This window comes from Emys orbicularis, chromosome 20 (genome assembly GCF_028017835.1).
Source record: "Emys orbicularis isolate rEmyOrb1 chromosome 20, rEmyOrb1.hap1, whole genome shotgun sequence".
In the NCBI taxonomy this organism is placed as follows: domain Eukaryota; kingdom Metazoa; phylum Chordata; order Testudines; family Emydidae; genus Emys; species Emys orbicularis.
The window spans coordinates 16,672,609-16,686,302 of NC_088702.1; the positions used below are offsets into that span (position 1 = coordinate 16,672,609).

The following is a 13,694-nucleotide window of genomic DNA, read 5'->3' on the forward strand; positions in this document are numbered from 1 at the left end:
CAAACCAGGACACAGCCTCCCCCTGCCCCAGCAGGGCCCCAGAGGGAGGGGCTGCTCACCCCTGCCGGGCTGCCCCCTTCCCAGCGGGCCACACACCTCCAGGGGCTGGGAGCCTCCCTCCCAGCACCGAGTCCAGGGTGGCCAACAGCAAATCCCCCCCCACCCCATAGTGCCCCCATGGGCAGCACTGCTCCCACCTCCTGTGATCGCCTGCCCCAGCAATGGGTCCTGGGGGGCTGGGACGGGACCAGGGCTCCCCTTGCATCTATGTGGGGCCCCAGGCTGAGCCCCCTGCATCCCAGTATATTGGGGGCAGTGTATGGAGGGTCATATCCCAGCGAGCACCACATCGGCTGGCACACAGCCTGCTCGGCCGGGCTGGGCATTGGGCAAAGGAGTGGGCGTGGACTGGGAGCCCCATAGCAGGGATTGGGGAGGACAGGGGGAACAGCTTGGCTTAGAGAGGTGAATGTGCACATAGAGCAGGGCCCATCCCCTCCAGCAGGGGGCAGCAGGGACGGACACACACACACACACACACACACACACACACACACACACACACACACACACACACACACACACACACACACACACACACACACACACACACACACACACACACACACACACACACAGAGCCAGCCAGCCAGCCAGCCACTATACACCTCCCGCATCCCTGCTACACAAACTCTCACAGATCCCCCCCCAGCGCCCCCTGATCTGTTGCTAATCCGCAGCCCTGCCCAGCGGGTGACACCAGGTGGCAGAGCCCAAGCTGTAATTTTGCACCCGGCTGCTCCCTGCACAATCCGCCGGGGGGGAGGGGGGGGGCTGCCTGTACATAGCTTATTCCATTAGCTCCTCTCCCCCGTGCCTTGGGGACGAGTCCCTCCTGTTGTATATGTTTGCACAGTGATCGAGGCAATGAGAAATAAACACCGTTTTGATTAGAGACACGTCTGGGACTCCGTAAACCCCCCGCGCCCCCGCTCCAGAGCACATTTGGTTAGGAGATCACCAGCCCTGGCAGCGAAGGCCTTGGCTGCCAGGGTGCCCAGGGGTTCGTCGCTGTGGCCTGGGGACGGAGGCGGGCAGCTGTCCCAAGTTCTCACCTGCCAGGCAGCCGGGCGCCGAGACGCCTTTGCCATGGCACCGACTTCCTACTGCACTTCGCTCAGCCCGTGTCCTCGGCTCTGCCATAATACACAGCTAGCCTGGCTCACCGCTTAAAGTTTCCCTCGTCCGCCTTCATAGAGTGGAAGGCCAGCCGGGCCCGATGGGATCAGCTAGTCCGACCCCCCCCCGGCCTCGTGCAGGCCACCGAACAGTCCCACAATCATTTCTAGAGCTGTGGTTAGAAAAACACCCCGTCTGGACTGAATTCCCCCTGCCGACTCCCCCACTGACCAGGCCAATAATAATAATTAATGGAGATATCCTATCTCCTAGAACTGGAAGGGACCTTGAAAGGTCATCGAGTCCAGCCCCCTGCCTTCACTAGCAGGACCAAGTACTGATTTTGCCCTAGATCCCTAAGTGGCCCCCTCAAGGATTGAACTCACAACCCTGGGTTTAGCAGGCCAATGCTCAAACCACTGAGCTATCCCTCCCCCCCAAAGGTTAATCACTCTCTGTGACAGAATCACAGGTCCATTGTTCTGGAACTGCTCTGTATGCAGCCAGCCAGGACTCTTGGGTGGCGACTCCCCTCGGGAAATGCCGCCCAGGGCAAAAAACCTCCTCGGCTTCAGCCTTCCTGGTCTGACCTCGGAGCATCCAGCATCCCTGTTCACACCGTACACTTCCCCTTGGCGGGTCCACCTGGACGGGACCCCTGGGGAAGCCAGAGGGCCCTGCACCCCACTCCACAGCCAGCTGTGACTCTCAGCCAGCGTAAAACAGAAAGTTTATTAGTTGACAGGAACATAGTGTAGGACAGAGCTTGTTAGCACAGGAATCAGTGACTTTCAGCAAAGTCCATTTTGGGGGGACCCCAGGCTGGATGCCCTGGACTCCCCCCTCTGAGTCCCCAACAGCAAACTGCCCAGTTTCCAGCGACCTGACCTCTCACACACCCATTGTTCCTCCTGGTCTTTGTCTTGCTTCCCTGGCAAAGTGTCACCTGGTCGCATCCCCCTCCTGGTTCTCAGGTTACAAAAGGCATCCGCCATCGCTTATGTGCAGGCAGCTGGAGCCTCTTCATGTGTCCCGAGGGCTTCAGCAAAAGTCACGCACCCTTATTCCCACCACCTAGGCACTGATGCAATATGCGGGGAAACTGAGGCACACACAGTATTCATACAAAACAGTAAGACTCACAGGCTCACATACAACATAACAAGGGAAAGCCCCTGTCACCCAGGCTGGGGGAGGGACGCTGGGTGAGCTTGGCCGAGTTATGGCTTCGCCCCATGCCTCAGTTTCCCTACCGGTGGCAAGAAGTGCTCTGGACAAGCTCAGGCCCTGGGCATGGCAGTGCCTGGGCCGCCAGCCTCCGTGGTCATTAAAATTGCAGAACAAACCCCGACATTCAACCCACAACTCACAGGCCGTGCTCCTCTCCCAACTCACTGCTGTCCAGCCCCCCCGGCCCTGCTCCTGACACAAGGCTGAGGCACCCAGCATCCCCCATGCACCTCTTTCCATCATTACACACCTGGCGGGAGCCCCCAGCCCCCAGGCAGCGCAGAGACAATCCCTCCCCCAGCCAATCTAGCCCCCCCAACACCACACCAGCAGCTGGAGGCCACGTGGCTCACCTCCCCGTGGCTAGTGCTGTGGCCACCTGCACCCTCCCGAACCTCCCACAGTCCTGCTTGGCAGAACCTTAACCCTTCAGCGCCTGCTCCCCAGAGGGAGGGGGCTGGTGTCATCTCAGCTTGTTGTCAGGGAATTGTATCATTCTTTGGTCTCTTACTCACTCTGTGGTGCTCACCTGGGGCAGGGGCAGCCTCGCTCTCCAGCAGCCCCATTGCAGAGAGGGGGCCACTGAGAGACAGAGAGTGAAGTAACGTGCACAAACTCACAAGGAGGCTTGAGCAGAGGTCAGGCTAGAACCCAGGAGTCCTGGCTCCCAGCCCCACTCTCTAAGCGCTAAACCCCACTCCCTGCCCAGAACTGGGGATACAACCCAGGAATCCTGGGTCCCCTCCTGGGCTCTCTGGGCTGCACTGTGCTGCCCCTGCCTCTATAACTCCATGTGTCCTTCCCGTACAGGGCAGAGCACATCGGGCCAAGGCTGGGCTGGGATCCAGGCAGCGGTGCTGGAACAATTTGTATCTTGGGGGTGCTGAGAGCCATTGAACTAAACTGTGAACGCTGAATATAATGGAAACCACCTCAAGCCTGTGGGGGGAGGGCGGGGGGGGCAGCACCCCCGCACTGCTAGTTCCAGCACCTATGGATCCAGGGCAGAGTTAAGGGGATTTCAGGCAGCACCTTCACTCTGCATTGCCAGGGGAGTCAGCGCTCAGCCCCGTGACTGGGTCTCAGCTCAGCTTGACCCTTGGCCTGGGGATTCACGGGGCTCTGGGGGTGATGCTCAGGCTAGTACTTGGCGTAGGAGCCATTTCCCCAGCACAGGGAACCCAGAGGGTCTGATTCCACCCAGCCGAGCGGGAGCTGGGGTGGGTCTGGCCCTGCTGTAACCCTTTGAGTTCTCAGCACAGCCTTCAGATGGGGGGGTTCTCAGTCCTGGGGATGGATGGGCTCAGCCATGGCCAGAAGAGTGGAAGTGGGGGCAGGGAGGGTGAGGTAAGAGTCGGGGTGATGAGAAGGGGATCAACTCCAGTGACTCCAATGGAGTTACTCCTGATTTACACCAGGGCACTCACCTGCCAAGGCCCTGAGAACACACTTGTTGCACCAGCTGTTCTATGCTTTAACATAGGAAGTGGGAGGGCAGCTGGAAGCTGGGTAGGGAGTAGTGGGGGGGTGAGCTGTGGGGGAGGGGCTGGAAGCTGGGTCTGAGAGCAGGGTAGGGAGGAGGAGGGGCCTGGGCTGTGATTTTGGGGCTGGGAGCAGGGGGAGCGGTGGAGGGGATTGTGAGCTGGGAGAGGCAGGAGGGGCCTGGGCCATGGTAGTGGGTCTCGGAGCAGCAGGATGGGGCTGGGAGCCAGGAAGGGGCTTGGCTGTGGTTGCGGGGCTGGGAGCCAGGGGAGGGGGTCTGAGCTGGGATGGGGCACCGCCAAGTCCCGGCTTTATTTCCTGGGTTAAGAAAATCCATACAGGGGCTTCCTACTAAACAGAGACGTCCCGATTCCACCCCCAGTGCAGCCCCCCTGGCTCGCCCAGGCCCACGCTGCCCCTTCGCCAGCCCCCGCCTAGCTCCCCTTCCCCCGCCTTTTCTACCGCCCTCCCCCCTGGGCCGTGGAACACGGCCATGGGAGACCAGATCTACCACACACCTGGGGGCCAGGAGGGGGAGGTTGGGGGGAGGGGGAAGAAAGCAACAGAAATTCCGGCTGCGGAGAGTGTGGTGGGGGAGGACAGAGCTGTAGCGGGTTGGGCACCGAAGGGTTAATGCCGGTGCCAGGGTGAGGAGGCAGGAGGCTGGGCCGGAGCCTGGGACAGAGGCAGCACAGCCCAGACCTGTGGGAGCTGGGGTGAGTACCTGAGCCCCGTGCCTGGGAATTCCCAGCCCCCCGGCGGTCCCCGGCCCAGAGCCCCCTGCTCCCCCGAGGGGATCCCGGCCCCTTCCCAGCAGCCAGAGTCACTGCCCGAGCCGGGGGCAAATCCAGAGCCACCCCACTGAGCTGCGGCGGGGGGAGCCCTAGTGAGTGCAATGGGGTCACTCCTGATTTACACCGGGGCAGCGAGAGGGGGACCGGCCCCGTGACCGCAATGGGGTCACTCCTGATTTACACCGGGGCAGCGAGAGGGGGACTGGCCTGTGACTGCAATGGGGTCACTCCTGATTTACACCGGGGCAGCGAGAGGGGGACCGGCCCGTGACCGCAATGGGGTCACTCCTGATTTACACCGGGGCAGCAAGAGGGGGACCGGCCCCGTGACCGCAATGGGGTCACTCCTGATTTACACCGGGGCAGCGAGAGGGGGACTGGCCTGTGACTGCAATGGGGTCACTCCTGATTTACACCGGGGCAGCGAGAGGGGGACCGGCCCGTGACCGCAATGGGGTCACTCCTGATTTACACTGGGTGTAGCGGGGCAGTCACCCCGCTGTGGCCCTGAAAGGGTTAAAAGCCAGACCTTGGAGAGGGCTGGGGCTGAAAGCCAAGAAGAACCGGCTGATTGGGGGAAGCAGCCATAGCTGGGGCCACGCCCAAGTAGGAGACAACCGGCCCTATAAAAGGGCTGTGAGCCAGGAGTTGGGTCAGTCTCTCTCTAGCTCTTGGGAAAGAAGGGCCTGGCTGCCTCCTGCCTGGGAGCGCTCCAGCTCCAGCTCCAGCTCCAGCTCCAGCTCCAGCTCCAGCTCCAGCTCCAGCTCCAGCTCCAGCTCCAGCTTGCTAAGGCCAAAACAGGTACTGGGGGTGCAAAGGTGACCCAGAGTGGGGGTGTTGTGGAGTGTGGGGGACTCAGGGCCCTGTACCCCCGGCTCCCTGCGATTCACCATGACTCTCAGCCAGCCAGTAAAGCAGAAGGTTTATTTAGATGACAGGAACACAGTCCAAGCCAGGTCTTGCAGGCACAGATAACCGGATCCCCCTCAATTAGGTCCATCTTGGGGTCCCTGGGCACCCCAGCCTCCTTGGGAGGTCAGAGCCACGTCTGCCTCCCAGCCATATCACCAGCCAGCTCCTGAAAACCCTTCCATCAGCGACCCCTCCCACAGCCCTTTGTTCAGTTTCCCGGGCAAAGGTGTCACCTGGCCTCTAACCCCTTCCTGGGTTCTCATGTTACATGCTCAGGTATTCTCCCTGGGTCAGTCTCCCATCCCCCAATGCAGACTATCCTAGTCACACTCCCCACTCGGCATTCCAAGACCACAGTAAGAACAGTCCCAATTCGTCACAGGGGGTACTGCAGGGGCCTGAGGTAAAGGGCACCGGAGTCTGGGTGGGACATGGGGCCTGAGGCAGGTGAGCTACTGGCCTGCAGAGGTGCTCTGGGCTGAAATCAAGCTCATTCCCAGGGATAACCAGCAGGAGGTGCCACACTGGTGAGTCTCACCTCGCTACACCGGGGCAGCGAGAGGGGGACCGGCCCGTGACCGCAATGGGGTCACTCCTGATTTACACCGGGGCAGTGAGAGGGGGACCGGCCCCGTGACCGCAATGGGGTCACTCCTGATTTACACCGGGGCAGCGAGAGGGGGACCGGCCCCGTGACTGCAATGGGGTCACTCCTGATTTACACCGGGGCTGCGAGAGGGGGACTGGCCCGTGACCGCAATGGGGTCACTCCTGATTTACACCGGGGCAGCGAGAGGGGGACCGGCCCCGTGACCGCAATGGGGTCACTCCTGATTTACACCAGGGCAGCGAGAGGGGGACCGGCCCCGTGACCGCAATGGGGTCACTCCTGATTTACACCGGGGCAGCGAGAGGGTGACCGGCCCGTGACCGCAATGGGGTCACTCCTGATTTACACCAGGGCAGCGAGAGGGGGACCGGCCCCGTGACTGCAGTGGGGTCGGGTGGGAGTAAAAGGATCTGGACGTCGGATCCTAGCGGGGCTGATTGGAGGTGGAGGAAGGGAAAAGCCGACTCCGGTGGCTGGGCGTGAAGCACGGGCAGAAGCAGTTTTCTAAGGACTCAAAACCCAGCAGGCCAGTTCAGTCCCTGAGGAGCAGGAAGCCTGGCAGCCAGTCGGGGGGACTAGCTGACCAAGGGGGGGTTGGAACAAACTGATACATTTAACAGTGCCCCCGGCGCAGCCCAGAGGGTCCCCCCAGGAGCTGGGAATGAGCCCAGCTAGGAAATAGCAGCACGACTGACTGCGGAACGAAAGGGCTAGAAATCCAGAAAGCAAATAGCTTAATTCGGCTCCAGGTGTGCCCACACCGGGAACGCTGCGTGCAGCGCTGGCCGCCCCGTCTCCGAACGGGTACAGGGGTTTGCAAAAGGTGCAGAAAACGGGGAACAAAAATGCTGAGGGGGCTGGCAGAGCTTCTGTGGGAGAGGAGATTCTAGCCTGGGACGGCTCGGCTTGGAGGAGAGACGGCTGCGCGGGGATGACGGAGGTCTCTGGATCCTGCCTGGGGTGGAGACCATGACTAGGGCCACGTAACACAAGGACCAGGGGTTGCCCGACAAAGCAAAGGAACCCCCCCCTTCACCTGGCCCACTGCCAACCTGTGCCCCTGGCTGGCCGGGCGCGTTGTAACGGGTTCAACGGAGCATGAGGTAAGCGCCTGAAGGAAAGGACCTTGGCTAGCCACTAGCCAGGATGGGCAGGACGCAGCCCCACGCTCTGGGGGTCCCTAAACCTCTCATCATCAGAAGCCGGCAGGATCACGCCTTGACTGCAGCTTGGGGGGGGGGGGGGGGGGTTGTCAGACAGGATCTCAGGCTAGAGGGACCCTGGGCTGACCCAGCAGGGCCCTTCTTAAATCCCCCCCCGCTCCCGCCCCTCCCCCCCACAGCTCGACAGGGCCCATGTCCCCAGCCTGACCCTCTCCCTGCCCAAGGGCGTGTTTTCCCCCCGCCCCCCCAGGATGCCCCAGCTCTGATCCTGCCCCAGGGCAGGGCCTGGCTGGTTCGATGGGCTGGGGAATGGGACACGGGGCCTTTCCCCTCCCGAGGGTGCGAGCTGTGATCTGGTCCCAGGGCAGGGCCTGGCAGGCTCAGGCAGCCGCCATGCAGGGATTAGCTGTATCCCTAGGGTGGAGACATCTGCAAACCCAAACCCACAACAGGCACTAATCGGTGCCCCCGGGAGAGAGGCTGAATGGGCCGTGGAGCCTGAACTCCCAGCTCCCCATGGAGGGGCTGAGGTGGAGCAGAGATGGGGGGGGGTGACTCAGGCTGGCTAATGACGTGCTGCCATGAAAGCAACCCCTCCCCGGAGGGGGAATGACAGGATCTGCCACACGCCTGCCCCCTCCACTCCCACACCAGACCCCCGGCACCCGACACAGCTGGGAAGGGGCACAGGGACCTGCCAGGGACAGGGAGCCAGGAGCCACCCCAGATGACAGGCCCTGGGGGATTAAAGGCACTAGCTCTTCCCAGGTCCAAAGGTCACTGTGCCGGCCAGGGCATGCCCAACAGGGTCCAGGTGTCGCTGGGGGAGAGCAGGCGGGGAGCAGAGTGCCTGGGCCTGTCACACAACCCCACAGAGGGCTCCCACCACAGGCACGGGGCTGTTCTCCCGGCCACCAGCACAGGCCCTAGAGTCATTCCGGGAACATGCCAAGGAATCGGCTCAACCAGTGCTAAGATGCAACTGGCTCTGGGGTGGGACAGCCAAGTAACAGCCTCACCCTGCTCCCTGGAGCACGGTGCCCCCTGCTGAGCCACCGCCCCACTCCCTGCACCACAGCGCCCCCTACTGAGCCCCTTGCCATGCCCCCTGCAGCACGGTGCCCCCTAGTATCACAAGGGGGACAGCACTGACGCCGGGAGGTCTGTCTCTGTCCCAGCCCTGCCATGGCGTATGACTACTTCACCCACAAGGGGGTACAGTTCCCATGCCTGGATTACTCCCCTGAGGTGCTGAGCAACGTGGAGAACGAATTCCAGGTGCGGGACAGCGACGTCTTCAACATCACCTACCCCAAGTCAGGTAGGGGAGAGTGGGGGCAGAGGGGTGGGGGGGGGGGGGGAGTTTCCTGACACACATACAGACATTAAATGGAAACACCAAACGTGGCAGCTGAAAGGTTGCAACGTCTCACAACCTGCTTTCCTAGATGTCAGAGCCCTGGCTCTCACACCCCCAGCCCAGAGCGAGACAAAGCAGGCTGCTCCCTGGGGCCCAACTCGCCCACCTGGCGCTAGGCTGGCTCTCTGCAGATGGGCTCTGATCACAGGCTTCCCCCAGAGCTGCTGGCAGGGTCAGGAGACCTGTGTTGCCGCAAAACAAGAGCTGATTTTAGCACTGTCAATGCACCACAGTGAATGTGGCAGGGGGCTGGGAACCAGGACTCCTGGGTCCGATCCCCAGATCTAGGAAGGGGAGTTGGTGGGTTAAAGCAGAAGGTCTGGGAGCCAGGACTGTTGGGTTCCCTCCCTGGCTCTGGGAGCAGAGGGGGACCTAGTGAGTGGAGGGATTATTTCAGGCCCATTAACCCTTTCACCCCCAGGCACTAACTGGATGCTGGAGATCCTGAGTCTGATCCGTTGTGACGGGGACCCCGGCTGGGTGCGCAGCGTGCTGAACTGGGAGCGGGCGCCCTGGCTGGAGAGCCACCTGGGGCTGGAGGCTGCCCTGAAATACCCCCCCGCCCCGGCTGCTCTGCTCCCACCTCCCCGTCCAGCTCTTCCCCAAGTCCCTGCAGGGCTCCAAGGCCAAGGTGAGAGGCGGGAGAGCAGGGGCTGTGGGTCGGGATTGAGGGGCACCGACAGGGCTGTGCGTCGGGAGGGGGGTGAATCCAGGGCTGCTGCTGGGTGTGAGTTACAGCAATGTGGGCGTGTGGAAGAGCAGCCAGCGGGGTGCGGTGAATCCTTCTCCCTCCAGAGAGGGTGGGGAGGTGACGGCCCGGGGTGGGTGGCTAATCGCTGGGTTCATTTGTCATCCCCTCCCCCGATTGGTAGTGACCCCCCTCCCCTCCCCTCCCCCCAGATCATCTACACCCTGCGCTGCCCCAAGGACGTCCTGGTCTCGCTGTACCACTTCTCCAAGCTGCTGCTCCTGTTCAAGGACCCTGGTTCACTGGACTCCTTCCTCGAGGACTTCCTGAGCGGGAACGGTGAGCAGCACCCCGGGGCCACTCTGGAGCCGGATGCCTGGGTTCCAAGCAAGTCACAAGTGCTTTGAGTTTGTGCCTCCCCAGCCGTTTGCCCAGGACCCGGCACAGCTCAGAGCCCCCCTCCCCAAACAGCCACAGCACAACCAGGGGTCTGTAAACACCACTGACATCCAGCCCACCCCTCCTCCCGGTGCCAGGATAGAACCCAGGTGTCCCAGGCTCCTGCAGTCCCCAGCAGACCAGGGTGGAGGGGCCGGGTGGTGCCAGCTCTGGGGTCACCGTGCCGCTCTCCCCTGCACAGTGCCCTACGGCTCCTGGTTCGACCACGTCACCGGCTGGATGGGGCTGATGGGCAACGAGAACTTCTTCTCCATCACCTACGAGGAGCTGCAGCAGGTAGGGAAACCCTGCCCTTGGGTCACACCCACACATAACTCCACCCCCTGGTGACACCCACACATAGCCCCGCCCCTGAGACCCCATCCACATACGTAGCCCCGCCCCCTGTGGACACACCTACACTTAACCTCGTCCCTGTGGCCACGCCCACATATAACCTAGCTCCCTGTGAGCCAAACCCACACTTAACCCTGCCCCAGGCAGCCAAGGTAGCTTGTGGCCAAGGCCCTCTGCCTTCAGAGGCGTCTGTTTGTCTGGACCCAGTGTGGAGCAGAACCTTCCATGTGGGGAAACCGAGGAACCCCAGATCCCACCCTTCACAGCAGCGGGTGTCTCCCTCAGGATCCGCGGGGCAGCGTGCGGAGAATCTGCCACTTCCTGGGGAAGGAGCTGAGTGAGGAGCAAGTGGCCGCGGTGGTGGAGAACGCCTCCTTCCAGAGCATGAAGGGGAACAGAATGTCCAACTTCTCCCAGCTGAGGGACGGGTACATGGACCACCAGAAGGGGGAGTTCCTGAGGAAAGGTGAGTCCAGGCTGGGGGCTGCAGGTCAGGATTAAGGGGCACTGGCAGAGCTGCATGAGGCAGGGCCAGGAGAGCTGGGGGCTTTAGGTCAGGAGTGAGGGGCATGGGCAGAGGTTGCGGGGGCAGGGCTGGGGAGCAGGGGCTGTGGGTTGGGAGTGAGGGGCATGGGCAGAGGTTGGGGGGGCAGGGCTGGGGCGCAGGGGCTGTGGGTTGGGAGTGAGGGGCATGGGCAGAGGTTGTGGGGGCAGGGCTAGGGCGCAGGGGCTGTGGGTTGGGAGTGAGGGACACGCTAGACCATGTCCCCTGTGGTTTGCAGGGATCTGCGGTGACTGGAGGAACCATCTCTCGGAGGCACAGAGGCAACGATTCGACACCGTTTACCGGGAGCGGATGCAGGGTCTGGGCATGACCTTCCCCTGGGACTGACTGCCCCGCGTCCGCCACATCTGCACCCGCAATACACCGGCCCTGTGCCACCCACGTGCTACTGCTCTTCCTGTGCCCTGGGAGATGCCCCCTCGGGCTGCATCACTGGGCTGGGGTGTGTGACCAGCAGGGGGCAGCACCCACCCATGGGCACCCATAGGGCAGATCTACATTTTTACTAATACGTGTGAAGAAAGGGTTAGGGTTACTAACAACAAAGCCAGACACTGTAAATGTTGCTTTTGCCTAAACCCGATGGGTTTGTTAGTATAATGGGAATGGATAAGAGCAGTTCAAGTGTTACTGGGCATGGTGGGAATGTATAGACCGGGGTAGGCAACCTTTCAGAAGTGGTGTGCCGAGTCTTCATTTATTCACTCTAATTTAAGGTTTCGCATGCCAGTAATACATTTTAACATTTTTAGAAGGTCTCTTTCTATAACTAAACTATTGTATGTAAAGTAAACGAGGTTTTCAAAATGTTGAAGAAGCGTCATTTAAAATTAAATTAAAATGCTGATCTTACGCCACCAGCGTGCTCGGTTCACTGCCAGCCTGGGGTTCTGTTCACCTAGGCCGGCAGTAGGCTGAGTAGGGCCTATGGCCAGGACCCAGACCTGGGGGGGTTTTCAGGGGTCAGGGCTGGGGGAGGGGATGCAGGGCAGAAGGTGTGTGTGTGTGTAAAGCTGGGGTCCTCGGCTCGTGGGGGGAGCAGCTCATGCTAGGGGGCTAGAAGGGATATGCCCTGTTCCACCCCCAGGCTCCGTCCCTACCTCTCTATGGAGCTGTGTGCACGCTGCCCGGTCTTCCCCCTCCCCCTTGCTCGGGCCATCAGCTGATTGGTGCAGGGAAGGAGAGGAGGAGGGGCAGGAAAGCACCACGCTGGGGGAAGAAGCAGGGGAGGGGGGAAGCTTGGCTGCCGCAGAACCAAGCTTCTGCCCCCGCAGGGGTGGGTGGGGGGGCTAAGTGGGGCTGGGGGCCGGGCCCGCGGCAGGAATCTGTGTGCCACTCAAAATCGGCTCGCGTGCCATAGGTTGCTGACCCCTAGTATAGACGCGTGCACATTTGACGACTGCCTCAGCTCCTTATCTCAAGGCAAGGTCAAACAACCAGTTGGGGGGGCAAGGGAGGCTGTGGGGGCAGGCATCAGAAACACTAAAAGGCAAAGAAAAGCCTGGCCTTGTCCAGAGCACAACTTCACTCCTTACCCCTCCCAGGGGGTATCAAAGGGGTGGGACGAAGACCCCAACTCATGACCCTCCAAAATGGAACATGACCATAGGTTGTAAGCAGGGGCGGCAGGTTTGTATCATTTTTGGTGGTGTGCAGAACAGGTCCAAGTCTCCCACCCTCCACTTTGTCAGCCAATCTACAGTAACTCCTCACTTAATCGTCCCGGTTAATGTTGTTATGTTGCTGATCAATTAGAGCAGTGGCTCTCAAACTTTTTTTGCGGACCACTGGAAAATTGCTGAGGGTCTCGGCGGACCCCTTAATGATCTTTCCAAATGTTGTTTGTCCCGTTAGCTAACTATTGTAAAGCGCTTTGGATAAAAGCGCTATATAAAAACCCTTAATACACCTCTACCCCTGCTATAACGCTGTCCGCGGGAGCCAAAAAATCTTACCGCGTTATAGGTGAAACTGCATTATATTGAACTTGTGCTATATAAAAACCCTTAATAATAATTAAGGTTTTTTGTTCTACATATAAAAGCACACAACTCATACTTTAATATGAGTACAGGCGTGTCTCATTTTACGCTGGGGTTACGTTCTGCTGTCAGCACGTAAAGGGAAAATCGCGTATAGTCAAAATTACATTGAGTCTAATGGCGGGTGGAATCGCCCGCACTACAGGTACAGTATTTAAATTGTTGTTTTTCTCTTTTTTGTTTTTTGTTTTTGCCGACCGCGCAAAGCTGAATTCGTGCATGTTAAATGCACGTAAGATGAGACTCGCCTGTTGTCTTTGTTATACCAATAGAATAAAAACCAGCAGGATCTTATTAAGAGGGATAAGGCAAAGATGCCACATTTATTGTAAATATAATAATACTATAAAAGATAACAGTAAACAACGTTGTTTGGCGACTTATTCCTATTACTTACTTATTTCTTATACACACACATTATACCTAATACCTACACACACACACACACATCCATCAGATGTTCTGCAGCTGCTGCATAGTTACCAGTCCTGCTTGAGTTTGCAGCTTGAGTTTGCAGCTTGGGTTCGTAGCTTGTGGAGGCTAACTGGCCAGGAGAGCCGGGCACAAGGACGAGCTGGGTCTCTGTTGGGAATGCACCGATGCCCTTCCATGTTGGCAGGAGAATGTTACCCTTCTCCCAAAGTTTTTCATCTCACCCATTCTTTTTGTAGGCTTTAGTTTGAATCCAGAGTCTATAGGTCTTGCTGTGTCACGCTGCCTCTGGGTTCGGTGATTGATCACCCGTCAATTGCAGACATGACTTTCAGCCTTGGACCGGGCTTTGATCTTTCTTCTATTGTACCTTTTCTTTTTA

General features: G+C 59.7%; 1 pseudogene; it reads left to right on the forward strand.

Annotated features, from left to right (window-relative positions):
• The first annotated feature begins 8,555 nt into the window (after positions 1–8,555).
• Positions 8,556–11,165, forward strand: LOC135892775 (sulfotransferase 2B1-like; annotated as a pseudogene).
• The last annotated feature ends 2,529 nt before the right edge of the window (positions 11,166–13,694 follow it).